Source organism: Triticum aestivum, chromosome 7B (assembly GCF_018294505.1).
Source record: "Triticum aestivum cultivar Chinese Spring chromosome 7B, IWGSC CS RefSeq v2.1, whole genome shotgun sequence".
In the NCBI taxonomy this organism is placed as follows: domain Eukaryota; kingdom Viridiplantae; phylum Streptophyta; class Magnoliopsida; order Poales; family Poaceae; genus Triticum; species Triticum aestivum.
The window spans coordinates 581,060,942-581,069,655 of NC_057813.1; the positions used below are offsets into that span (position 1 = coordinate 581,060,942).

The 8,714-nt window shown below is 42.7% G+C and overlaps 1 long non-coding RNA gene across 11 annotated transcripts; it reads left to right on the plus strand.

The window, feature by feature from the left end:
* The first annotated feature begins 458 nt into the window (after window positions 1-458).
* On the plus strand, window positions 459-7,710 carry LOC123160993 (uncharacterized). 11 transcript variants are annotated; one of them, XR_006480491.1, is made up of 6 exons: window positions 459-1,316; window positions 1,506-1,616; window positions 1,702-1,999; window positions 3,195-4,533; window positions 4,624-7,030; window positions 7,136-7,710. It is a non-coding gene; the product is annotated as an uncharacterized lncRNA (long non-coding RNA). The 11 variants fall into 11 exon arrangements; XR_006480485.1 differs by having other exon boundaries at window positions 3,195-4,203; window positions 4,314-4,533; window positions 4,624-7,710; XR_006480490.1 differs by having other exon boundaries at window positions 460-1,316; window positions 1,702-1,796; window positions 1,862-1,999; window positions 4,624-7,710.
* The last annotated feature ends 1,004 nt before the right edge of the window (window positions 7,711-8,714 follow it).

Here is an 8,714-nt window from a genome sequence, read left to right on the forward strand (position 1 = left end):
CCAGTCGGTGCTGGCGGCGGGCAGCGGGTCGTTATCCCCGTCGGTGGCCCCCGAGGACATGCTCCGGAAGCAGCGCCTGCTGGCCAGCCCGGCCATGAAGCAGGTCGTGCTCTTCCACCAGCCGGCCAAGCCCGGCGACGCCTTCGACCAGGTGCTCAACGGGCTCGCCCGCAAGCTGCCGCACCGGGCAGAAGGTGCTCGACTGGAACGCCGGCCTCGACAGCGACCTCAAGTCGTGGTAGTGTGTGTATGTTCAGAGTTCAGAAGACCTCACGCCCTGTTCTTCAGAGTTCAGAAGACCTCACGCCCTGTTCTTTTCTCGTTCGTTCGTTTACGGGCTGGGTTTGAGGGTTCTAGTATTTGCCCCTGTTTTTCAACCCTTAAAAGTGTCAAAAAGTGGCACAACTCAACCCTTAAAACTGCATTTTAGATTTAAGGGTTTGAGGGTTCTACTAGTAATGCTCTTAGCCTCCCTCGCACGAAAAAACCGTACTCTCGATCCATCCCTCGTGCGACCGCTCTCTTCCCCTCTCCTCCCGATGCGGCGCTGCCCCTATCTCTTGCTCCGCCGCCGCCCGTCACCTCCTCGGTCTTCCCGCCGCCCCCTCCGCACGACGCCTCACCGGACATCGATCTCGCCCCGCAGGATTCAACTCCGCCGGCCTCGTCATCCTCTCCATCACTACGGTCGTCCACGTGGAAGGCACGGCCGTCGGTGGCGGTAAGGCGCGGGCTCACAGCGAGGGAAGCACCGTGGATCCACTCGATCCCGCGCCTCCACCGACCGCAGCCTCCTCTGTTCAATCCACCCCTCCACCATCCAACGCCTCTCTCTCCCTGGCCTCCCGATCCCAGCCGCCAGGAGGCACCCCACCCCGCGCGACGCTCGATCCGGTGTCGCGCCGATCTGGCGGCGGGTGCAGCGTCTTGCCCCAATAGCGACGACATCCTGCTGATCCAGAGAAAGGGAGAGACAGGGCGTAAGGGAGAGAGGGAAGAGAGGAAGAAAGGAGTACTATCGCCGCCTTCCCCGACTCCGAGGTCGCCGGCGGCTCGCACTGGCGCTCAGATCGCCGTCGGCTCCCTCCGACGCCCAGGTCGCGCCGGTTCCTCCCCACCTGCCTCGATCCCACTGTCCTGACATAGAGGACAGGCAGCGCCTTGTTGGAGACTTCGGCCCCGACGACAATGAGGAGTACGGCGCACCTCCATGGAGCGAATGGAAAATTGACGAGCACATCGTTCGGTGCTGCTATTTTCCATTCGCTGCTGCGTTGCTTCTACTCTCCACTAATCTCTCAAGTGTCAGAGAGTAGGTTTGACCTCAATTTCGATGCAGATATGGATTGGGATGTGATGCGTGTAGTTGCTAATTAACTGATTTGGTTCTTGCCCTCAATTAGAGTTCTCAAGCTCAAAGAAGTGGGGTTTACGAATTTTATTATTTTTCAGCTTGAATGGACTGTAGCTTTGCTTAACTGACTGACATTTGTATTTGACTGCAGATATGGATTAGTTCATTTCATGGAAGATGCCGGTTTTGACCTTGGTTGATCAACATATCTTCTATGCATTTGCAGAAACTGCAACATATCTTCTATGCATTCGGAGAAATGGTAACTGAATAATTACTACGTACTGCAGAACATCTTGCTTAATACCCGAGTCCCTGAACTCATTACTTATGCGTGTTTCCGTCAGGTTAACCCCAATGCATGGACTGCAATCTACATCATCCGCCAAATGACGTACATCCAGGCCCCTAAAGTGTCAATCTGTGATTACCTGTCTAAAAGGTGCTTGATTTCTTTCCCTTGGCTAATGTGGGATCTGATCTTTTTTTCTTCTGGATTTGCTGTAGGCATGAACAAAGCTTGATTGCTTGAATGGGCTTTGACCAGATTGTTGTTTTACTGGTCAGTTAGTTCATCACAGACTCGAAGTACAGATGATCTGATGTCAGATTGTTCACACAACGATGTCCTTGCCACTTCTTTAGGTAAGATGCTATCTATCGTGGCTGATGTTCGATTGTTTAACACATAGTGTTTTTGCCTACCATGTTGTATGATAGTTTCAGTTATTATAGTTTCAGTTATTAATTGGAACAAATAACCAGGGGAGCTTTCTAGCTAATACTTGGTACTGAACTGTACTTACTATGCAATGATTTTATTTTTTCTAAAGAAAACTTGAATTTGATGCCAGGTTATTCTCAAAAGAACACAGAATGAATGGATGGCTGGACTCGTTTCCTCACTCATGAAATGTGCCTGGCATTAGCAAACATCACAAAAAACAAAACCAGCTCATTTTATGCTAGCACATAACCTTACGTACAGTTAAAGTATTGAAGTGAAGACTACTGGACAATGCAGAGCAATTTATTTTCCTTTCCTTTGTTGCATACTTTGAATCAAGTTAAATTTCCCGTGTCTGCCTGAGAGAAAACCATGCTTGTGTTTTTAAGAAATCGAGCAAGACACCATCCTTGTTAAAAAAAGATACATACCAATGATTGTTTTCTCATGTTATGTTGGCAATCTCGAGTCTCTGTGCTTTTTTGCAGCGAGATTTATATTTTATGAGATCTGCCTCTGTCTTTCTTGAAAATAATTGAGCTTTTATTTTCCACAACAAAAACACACTAGGAAATGTATTTGTGAGCTGCCAACAACTTTTGTCAATGTAGCAGTATTTTTTTCAAGTCTGTCTGAAGAGGGCACAAGTATATTCACACAGATAAAATGATGGTGATTAACCGACCAAGCCGCCTCCATTGAGTCTACCTTTTAGAGCTTCACAGTTAAATGTAGCATTGTGGTTACAATTGTGGCTACTATTTTTAAGACTACAATTGTGGCTACTTGCGAAGATATTGTTTTGAGTTTCTACTTTTTGGTTCAGCTTGTTTGGTTTTCAGTAGCTGGTCACTTTATCATTTAAAATTTTCAGTAAGATGTTTCTACATCCCATTCTTGAATGTTCCTGGTTTCATATCCATGGTATCCGCTTTAATTCATGTTCATGGTTACTCACAATGTGTTTCTTTCATCCTCTCAGTCTTACCATTTTGTTCTACTTGCTTTACCTTCTAGGTTCTTCCAGTAGTTGTTTTGTTCCTTTCTGTTGAAGCTGTTCTGTCACACTTTTTATGCTTATACAGTGTCCTAATAAAAGTTTTGTGTGTGCAGATAATTTGTTGCTTAGTACAAACTGTAAGAAGCTGAAGCTTACTGATTTTGGGCTTGCACGAGAGGAAACTACGACTGAAATGATGACAACTGAAACTGAGACATACTGATGGATGGCCACAGAGGTTATACATCACTCTTTTCTGCACTAGATACTGATAGTCAATATTAATAATTTATGAACTGAAGCCAAAACAAAATGGTTTCTAGCTGTAGTTTCTCGAGTTTATGCTTGAAATTATACTTTGATTTGTATGCCCTCTTGATAATTTCATGGCTGAAGTTTTTATAACTCATTGATTTGAGGACATTCTACTTGTTACAAAGAGGAATCTGATGCTCTAGCACTGATTTCTGTGAATCCAAAACCTGACGCTTTGTCTTATATTGTTCCAATTATACAATACTGTCACACTTCAACGTGGTGAAAAAATCACTACACAAACATAGTGGATGTTTACAGCTTTGGCATCGTCCTGTCGGAGTTGCTGGCCAATAAAATGCCATTAGAAGGCATGTTGATTTTGCAAGCTGCATATATATGTTGCTGCTACGGAATGATGCCACTTCCTAGAATGTAGTCTGCACCTAATTACCCAGGTACGCAACCATAATGTTGTAGGAATCACTATTTTCTTGCGAGTTTCAAGTGGATATTTGAATCGGTCTTTTCTTGTAACTGAAACTGGTTGCTCGTATTTCTTCATACTGTTTAGCATTCTGATGATGTGATGTTGCATACCTAAAATATATCAAAATATTTTTTGTGATTTGAATAATCAACATTGAATCTTGTTGTACTTCTTTTATGAGGTCTGATGGAAACTGCAATGGGCTACAACGCATATAAGTGAATGAAACAAATAATTAAGAACATCAGGTCGAAGCGGTTGTTGCCCATAGCTTCACACATGTGCATTTGTTTAACAAATTAAAATTGACCATGAGTTTTTACTATTAATTGATGGCTCGAGGGAAGAGACAGCGGCATATTCTTCGTTGAAATCAGGTGTGGGCTTTTGATTAATTAGACCCAACTTGTCTTGTCTCATTGCATGTCACCCAATTTCGTTGTCTTCGGGGAATAGATGATGACACATGGACACCATTCGGTGGCAGTTTGATGTTTTTCAGGAATGAATTCCACCCGTCATTCAATACTACTATGAGAGAAGTAGGGAAATGCTCACCCTCTGCAAAATGTACTGGTTCGTCTCGCGGTCTCACCCCCAAAAACAGAGGAGAGGAGCAGGGAGCTCCTCCCCCACACTCCTCGGCTCCAAGGAGCCCCGCCGCCATGCATGGAGATGAGGAGCAGGGAGCTCCGCCGTCGCGCAAGGTTATATCCATTGTTGCATCTTGTAATTATAAATTTGGAATAAATCATGCAATTGGCATTTATATATGTTTTACTCTGTCTTTTTTGTAGGCAAACCAAGTCTGCAACATTTGAATATTATACTCAGTCAGTTGCTCGACTACTTGTAGTCCTATTACTTGAGACTATACTTGGTCAGCTGCCATGTACTCCCTCCGTCCCATAATATAAGAACGTTTTTGACACTACTGTAGTGTTAAAAACGTTCTTATATTTTGGGACAGAGGGAGTACATTATTCTGACATAAATGACACCATGTATATGTGCAAGTCAGAAGGAACTGGCCATCTAAAAAGATGTCAAATTAGTTTTGTACATGCTTCAGTACTGCAAGTTGGAGGAGCAGGTAAGTATACATCAAAAGAAAGTACTGCTTCAGTACTGACCATCTAAAAAGATGTCTAATTAGTCAGGGCCGGTCCTAAGATTTCGGGGGCCCGGGGCGAAACTAAAACCCGGGGCCCTTTTATTAGCATACTAGATTTTTTTTTTTCATTGCAACGAAGACACTTATTAGCTTACCAAATAGTAAGTCAATAAAACATGGGTTAGTTGAGGCGGTTTTGAGAAAAAATTTGTGGGAAAAACCAAATATGAAATATGAAAGAAAAAAATCAAAATAGGGAGGAGGCATAGGGAGGCTGGACTAAGGAGAAACTTAAGACAGAACATTGCATTCTTTATAAATAGTAGAGACGGTAATAAGTTAATAAAACGTTGGGACAGTTGAGGTGTTTTTTCGGCAAAATTAGTGTGGAAAATAATCAAAGATGGGATAGAGATAAACAAAAGCAGGCGCGAGGACGTAGAAAGGTTAGACGAAGGGCAAACGCAATACAGAACCTCATTATTTTAGATAGTACTCCCTCCGTCCGGAAATATATGTATCTATATGTATTTTAGTTTTAGATACACCCTTTTTTATCCATTTTGATGACAAGTATTTTCAGACGGAGGGAGTAGTATATATAGAGATGGATGAAATAATAAGTATATCAAATATTTTCTTCATACATGAAATGTTACCAAGAACATTTATAGATTACCTTAGAATTTTCTTCAAACATTCCATAATGTCAACATTGACTTCTATATGGTCATCATCTCTTGATTTGCATTAGTTTGCTCATCCACAACGATCTATGTGATACTATCAACTCATCTAATCATTTTCTCATCTCTTTTTTCTCACCACGGGATATAGTAGATCTGAAATTTAGAAGAGACAAGTACTAATTAAAAACATAACACAAGGTCTTATGGAAAAATTCTAGGGCAGAAGATAAGACCAAATCACTAAGACATAAGCTACCTTATTTGAAATCAACCATGGTGTGTATGGCAAGGACTGAGGTAGCCTATGCGCGGTTGTGTCCGCTGGCCGGCGGCGGGCGGCGGCCAGCGCTCAGCGCTCGGTGGCTCAGGCGACTTTAGAAATCGCGATTAGTGGAGATAGAGACGATGGCCAGCAATCCATACGCAAACCTAGATCCATCGGATGGATCGGTAGTACGTGTGTAATGTACGGTTAGGCTGCCAAAGCATGCGTACTTGCACGGTTCCACGAAGCCCAGTCTGCATTTTTCTTCGCCTCACCGAGCAAGGCCCAGATCACTAACGTACGTATGCAGGCCAGGTAGGAGGGGGCCCCAAGATATTGGGGGCCCAGGGCGGCCGCCCCCCCTGGCCCCCCATCAGGGCCGGCCTGTAATTAGTGTGCACGAATCATGTTAAAACCTGCAGTACCTACCTGCGCATTGATACTCATACCTGAAGGTGATAAAAGTTGCATCTTGAGATTCAATTCTTTGATTTATGATGCTCAGCCATATGCAAAATGAGAACATATATCCTTCTTACTAATCTCTTTTTCTTTAAGTTGAAACTATTTCTTTGTTACTTGGTGTATGTGAAGTGCAACCATAGTCCTGTCACAAACTTGTTTGAGGATGGCAAAAGACTGGCCTTTTGCGGGACAGAGAAAAGATCGGTTTATTTTATTTTAACACAACACAGCGAGCTCAATATATATTAGTTAGCACCTGGCTGATAACTGATAACTGTAATAATATTATTGGAGAGTATTTCCTATGAGATAACTAAACTTAACATCACATCTCTTGATTTTTGTTTGTCCTTCTGAGAACCTTAGAACCCTGCTTGGAAGACTATTTAACCCATTATTATTCTGTTTATTGTTCAAAATTGCTTCAGTTAACATGATCATGAACACACAGGCTGTATATTTATTTTAATCTTGTGTATTTGTGACCTCACTTTTTACGCGTTCTGCTGGCATGTCCTTTCTAGGAGGGCATAAAATGTTTTTCCAATTTTCCTTCCACCATTTGTAACCCTTTGCGGAATCTTTTGGGGAGGTTTGCAACATTGTCTACTCATCTGATGGGAAATCTATTTGTTCTCTATCGCGTGACTCGCTTTGGAACTGATGCAGAGGTACTCTTCTTTGCGTGGGTGTTGTATGTGGTTCAGTTTGCTTAATCTGGTTTGGTTTACACTGATCTTGCTTGCTTAGTTTTTGAGTGTGTAACCACTTCGTAGATCCTGCTATTTGATCAATGGATGCAACCCATGGGGGCATGCAGATGATGGCGAGGCATCATGTTGTGGTGACAGCGAGGAAAGTAACCTAGATGAAGGCAGTGGCAACGGGTGGCTGTCGACGAAAGCGGCGTGGGGATGGGGGAGGTGGGTGGCAAGGGATGATTGGGCGGTGAATGGCAGCCGAGGAGACGGAGCAGTGGCAAGATTGGACGAGCTCGCCTTCGGAGTGCGTCTGAGGCAAGATTTCCTTTCCGGGTTGGCCGAGGGCTTCCTTGTGTGTTTATTATTTCCGGCAGAAGTGGTGAACATGCAGGGTTAAAGCGTTTTCTTTTGCCCAAGGGGAGGGTAGAAAACAAAAAAAATCAGAGGGGGGTGGGGAGGTGTGTGGTGGGAGGGGTGGAAACCCTCGAAGCAAGGTTGGTAGGAGCAGACTGTCATGAACTAAAGTTCATTTGTTTACTGACATTTGCATATTGTTCATCCTTTTGTTATTGAATTTGGAAACACGTGTAAGGTTTCCATATCTTGAAATTACGAATACTGAGAAGTGCAAGCCTTTCTCTTTTAGAAAATTAAGGAATTGGCTCACACACTATTAAATAATTTGATGCACTCTTTCTTTTTTAAAATGGTTAGGACTTAGGAGTAACAAGTGAAGGCTTCTATTTTGGATCAGTTCCTTTATTGCATAGTTTGATAACAATTTCTTAATGATTATTAGAATGATACTCAAACATATGAACACTCTCCATAGTTAGATTAAATCACTTCTGCAGCCTGCAATTGTAGTAAAAAGAAATTCTGGTTCAAGCTAAAATAAATTATTCAGATTCTACCATGTATATACTTACAAACTAAAAGAGAAAGTAAACACATAATGATATATTTGTGTCTCCCAAGGCAGCTATCCAGTTCTAGCTCATGGGTTAAGGACTACAACTTCGCTATTGAACCACCACGAGGAGGCCACCGTGGAGACGGACTAGGTTGTCGGTTAAGTCAACACCTACCTATGACTAATGTACACATATTTTAGTTAAGCAGGCCTTTGTTTCAGTTAGATTTTCTCGTATATACACAATATTTTTTCCTTCACATTTCTTGCAAGCACAGAAATATTATCTTTCTTGCCGGCGAATAATAAGAAAGAGCAATACTGTCATTGCACTATAGGCATCTTGTAAATAATACATGTAATATGACATCTCTCACGACAAGTGAGGCACATTTCATTTTAGAATCAGAGATACAACACAGTATCATATTTCACGAAACGATGAGACTTTTGAAGCTAAAATAATGGAGAGCAAGCGGGTGAAGTGAGGAAGTTGAGGGTTGGAAGGGTTGCCTTGTTTACAAGGAGTTGGTTTGTAAGGAGACATGATGATTGTCACACATAAAAACAAATGAGATAATGGTATGTGTCCCTATGTAAATGGAACCTTATGCCATCATGAACGACATACATTTGGGTTTGTAGTTTTGTTTATTCCATGGCAATGCACATGCATTAAGCATTATATAGCATGGTCAGAGACGAATAACTCAAGACTCGTAACTTCACCACCATTTCCAA